This window comes from Montipora capricornis, chromosome 3 (assembly GCF_036669925.1).
Source record: "Montipora capricornis isolate CH-2021 chromosome 3, ASM3666992v2, whole genome shotgun sequence".
Taxonomy (NCBI): Eukaryota; Metazoa; Cnidaria; class Anthozoa; order Scleractinia; family Acroporidae; genus Montipora; species Montipora capricornis.
The window spans coordinates 21,896,826-21,901,825 of record NC_090885.1 but is presented as its reverse complement, the minus strand read 5'-3'; the positions used below and the strand labels follow the sequence as shown (position 1 = coordinate 21,901,825).

Genomic DNA, 5,000 nt, shown 5'->3' with positions numbered 1-5,000 from the left:
GTGGCGCGAGAACTTTGAGCCAATCATTGAGTGAAGTAATGCAAAACCAAAGCAATTCGCTAATTGAAAATAGCCTTACTAGGGACCTTTAGATTGGAGGACGCGGACGTCTACGAGTATGGGTTTTCCGTACTGAGCATGCGCATAAGGCTTGGAGGCCGGCATTCGTACTCGTAATCATCCTCGTCCTCCGATCTCAAGGTCCCTTTTAAGTTCGGCTCATTTGAAGTACGGCGTTTGACCCAGACCTCTTTTTCTTTTTAGGGTGCGGGGATGGCGCAGTGGTCAGAGCACTCGCCTCCCACCAATGTGGCCCGGGTTCGATTCCCAGACTCGGGGTCATACGTGGGTTGAGTTTGTTGGTTCTCTACTCTGTACCGAGAGGTTTTTATCCGGGTATTCCGGTTTTCCCCTCTCCTCAAAAACCAAAATTTTATTTGCGTTAACTTGTTAATTTCAATTTACAGTGTCCCCGATTAGTGCTCTACAGCGCTAGAAGATTAGACACTTAAATAAAGTTCCTTTCCTTTCCTTTCCTTTTACTATCCCTTGATTACTGTTAAAATGTTAAGTGGTAAGCTAAATATTTTGAGCAAGAGCCCATACAACGTAGATTTGATTTTAGTGGCTCTTGCTCAAAATATTTAGCTTCCCAACTTGTAATTACGCTGATCAGATCAAGCCACTGATCCAACGTACACCGACAGGAAGATTGTCCACGGTCACTTGCTTCCAAAACTCTTACCTGAAATGGTAATATCGAAGGGAAGCACCGTCTATTTCTCTTTCATCGATCGCACGTCGAAGCATTTGACTTTGACATTTCTCTGTTATGAATTCGTGCTCCTCTCAATGAATGGCCCGATGCCTATGAATGTTTCAGAGATTTTAATAAAGTGTAATATTTATTCCTGGGTATTGTTGTAAATGCATGATGGCAAGAAATGTAGAGTCGTTCTAGCCTGGGCCAAGCTCAAACTAAGTTAACTCTGCAGTATAGGTAGCCTTCTTGTAGACGGAAGCTGTACTTAAACCCCCCAAATATTACAGGATTGGTGGCTTTTAATAGTTACCATCCAAATCATAAACCAGATGTATGCATTCCCGTTTTATTCCATGGGATCATACTGCAAACGAAAGAAGACTCATAGTGGGAGTAATGTTAAAAAAAAAAGACCTCGATCGAAACAAGCGTAACTCGCCAATGCAAAACCATGGCCTATGCCCTGGTTGAAGTGTGAAGGCGGGCTAGAATAATTAATTTATCTTGTGCGCCCAGCATGCATTTCAAGATAGTTGATCTTTGGGTTGTTTGATGCCGTGAAGTGGGCAACCTGTGTCTGCAGTGGGGAATCCGGTCAAGGGGAATACATGTGTTCAAAGCCCGATTAAAATAATCCAGGATTTCTGGCTTATCTGGCTTATTTGCTGATCAAACAAGTTTCCTTAAGATTTCTTGCTTTCAATTTTGATCTAAGCTTTTCGTTTACAGTGTTAACGCTTTAATTGGTGGGTGAAATTCATACCTCAATTGGCATTTACAGGAGAGCATCATGCGCTCCTGGCATTTAATTGCGTATAGCCTGGTTCTCATATGCCGCCGATGAATCTGCGACGTAGCCGCCGGTACCACCTGGGATACTTCTCAGACGAATGAGAACATGCGCCGCCGGCAACTGGAGCCATCGCAGAGCTTTACCGCCGCCATGCCTGCCGCGAAGTTGAACTCAAGTCAACTTCGCAGGCATGCTGGCGGTAAAGACTGAGATGGCCAATATTGCCGGCGACTTCTGTTCTCATATCGGAACAGTATCCCAGGCAGTGCCGGCGACCATATCGCGAGTGCATTGGCGGCATGTGAGAACCAGGCTTATTATTGTTGATTGCCATCATTATCATTTTCATTACATCATTATTAGTTATTCACCGCCACTCCCGCCACCAGCTAGGGGGGAGGGGAGAGTGGTGTTCCAATAGTCCATTTCACAGTTTTTTGCTCAGTGACCTAACCTATGAATGGCTGCGAGGCTGCTGATGTCCTTCACTCACGTGATCAACAGCTATGTTTTTCAACGAAAACAAACGAAAACGTTTGCATAATAATAGAGTTCAATTCTCAGAGGATTGGTTCGGGACACCAATATGACTGCTGTTTCTTTGTCTAGGGGCACAAAGATGGCGGCTGTGACGTCATGTGAAAACTTTGCAATATATTAAAATTAAGCGTGATAGTGAGGCAGTGAAGACGAAGGAAAATGGATGATATGTAAATACTTTTCACATTCAAAAACATAAAACAAACAGCGGCTACAAGCATAATGATAATTATTTTGGTAGCCGCTGTTTGTTTTATGTTTTTGATTAAGTTGAAATGGCCAAAGACCGAGAATCTTTTCACATTCATTCCAACGTGTTTGTATTGTTTTTGTCTTCACTGCCTCACTATCAAGCTGAATATTTGATATTTCAAGAAATGGCCTATTGATACAGACCACACTGCTTTTTTTCATGTAGATTGTGTTGTTGTAATTCCAATTAGTCTACCTTAAAATTAAAAAAGCACAAAGGTTTGTATCAAAACAGGGTCACTGGCGGCCTCGCTTCCATTCTTAGGCCAGGTAACTTAGCTTAACGATTTATGAAAACAGGCTATGGAATATTGAAGTGTCGCTTTGTATGCATTTCTGTCGTTTGTAAAGCAATTAAAGGACAAGTTTAATATTCATCCGGGAAAAAAAGGGTTGATTATCAACACAGATCACATCTTGACTTCGTGATCGACCGCTTAAAGTGTTAAGGGGCTAAACAGAAGGTCATCAATCAAGTGCATTTTAAAGGACAGGTATGTTTGTGCATTGTGATATCATGTGTTCCTCTTACCCGTAAAATTGAAACACTCATCCGTGGCACGCCAAAGCTACACGTTTCATCTTTTAAAGGCAATGTTTATTCATTTCCGTGTAAAAGGATAAATTTGTTTTACACCTGTCGTGTTTTTCTGATTAAAAGGTGAGAATTTTTTAACGAAGAGAATTTAATAGCGAGATGACTGTCAGTGTTTGAGAGCTTGAACTAAAGCTTCCCTGGAGGAGCTGGGGTGGTCGTACCGCCTCACCCCTCCCAGCCCTACTGACGAAATGTAAACCGCATTATTTGGGCTCATCTGATCAGCGGCTCAGATAACGGACAAAATTACCCCTCACGTACACCCCCATAGGACCCTAGCTATTTGGGGTGGTTATGTAGATTGAATTGGCTGGCAGTTTGGTTTCGACGTGTCTTTGTCTTTTTTTTTTCTACATCACGTAGATGTTCAAAGCCACGTCGCAGCCAATGGGCAACTTTCACGATAGCGTCATTTGACTACAACTACTAGAAATCAGTTTGTTTTTCTTTTCTTTTTAAAATTTTGTGTTCCAGCGGGGTAAAAATATTAAATAGCTCTAATTAGCATGAGGCAAACAAAACCTGAAGGATTCTGGGACTTGTAGTTAAACGGCGTCATCATGCAAATGTCCTATTGCATGCCATTTCAATCTTCCTAAACACTCCTCCCATAACATGACAATTTGTGACCTATCTCGACACTATGGTAATTCACAAAACCACAAAAGTCCCGGAGAAAAATTTGTTTCAGCTAAGCACTCGCATTCCCTATGGAATCAATGAACTCTTTTCATTTAATTAATTTATTAGTGTGTTTTAGTTGTTGCTGCTTCAAGCAAATCGTCACTGAAAAGCCTCAACAGCGAAGTACAAACAAAGAGTTTGTATTGCATTGCAAACTTTTGTATTGTCACAGTTGCACTGGAAACGAGCATGAAGGAGAGGCTCATGCGGGGGAATCTATTTGAGATGAAAATTATTTCCCACGCATAAGCCTTCATCGGATGTTCGTTCCAGTCCAAACGTGAGAATACTAATGAGGGCTATGCCACCAATGGCCAAGCTCCTTCATTTTCCCAAAACCACGAACCACCCACAATTTCTCAACCCGCTTTGACGAAGGGCTGGCTAACTCGATTGACGAAACCAAAAAATCATTTTAATACTAAGTTGACATCGCAGGAAAATAACCCATTTTATTATACAGGCAAACTGATCGGAGATGAAAAGGAGAATTCTTATTGGTTCTCTGAGCGGTCCGAATTTTTATTTACTTAGTCATGACGGAGTTCCAGTACGAATTCCACTTTCCAGAGTAGGCATAAAGGCAAGACTAAGGAACGGAAAACCCCGGGCAAGAGAGCCAATATAATGAAAACGTTATTGAACTAGCTTGTTCGGTCCGTACTGTCACCATGTGTAAAGGAATCCAAGTAGCCCACGGATTCCAGATCCCAGCCCCTGCGATTCCCGATTCCAAACTCAAGGGTCCATAGAAATGGATCCTGGATTCCATCGAAATCCGTGGATTCTGGATTCCACACAATGCATTCCGGATTCCAAAGCCTTACATTTGCGGGATTCCGGATTCCTTCACATCGGGGGAGTACCAGGAAAATATTGGTCTCGTTCCATTTTTGCAAGTTTATGGACTTCGTCTTTCAGGCTCGGTACACAAACTTGCAAAAAAGGGAACGTGACCAATATTTTCCCACTACGGACTTAACGCTAGTTCAATAACATCTATTTATCATCTGACCCGTACGGCCCTGCGCGCGCTTTCATTGCAAAACTATTGAGAAAATCCCCGTCTGAGGGCCGTACGCGATGGAAAAAGCCGTCCGGCCCTTCTCGTATCGCGACCTGCCCTCATAGGGGGATTTTCTCAATAGTTTTGCAATGAAAGCGCTCGCGAGATGCGAACTAAAACAACTTTGTTGCAATTGCTATATAAATCCCGACTTTTCGGTCAAAATGAGCGACGTCAGTGAACATTCCGAATTTTGTTACCCTGAAAAAAAAAAGGGAAAAGCGCGGTGGTCATATGATAAAGTGCTTATTGACTGAGTTAGGTCGGGCCGGACGAGAAAATATTTTGCCCTCGTTCATGGCGC

General features: G+C 42.6%; 1 protein-coding gene across 1 annotated transcript in view; it reads left to right on the top strand.

The window, feature by feature from the left end:
• Positions 1 to 542, top strand: part of LOC138042555 (UBX domain-containing protein 6-like) — a 12,726-nt gene extending 12,184 nt beyond the window's left edge. Inside the window, exon 12 of the mRNA XM_068888495.1 lies at positions 1 to 542. This exon is cut by the window's left edge and continues 429 nt beyond it. The gene's annotated coding sequence lies outside the window, so the exon portion shown is untranslated.
• The last annotated feature ends 4,458 nt before the right edge of the window (positions 543 to 5,000 follow it).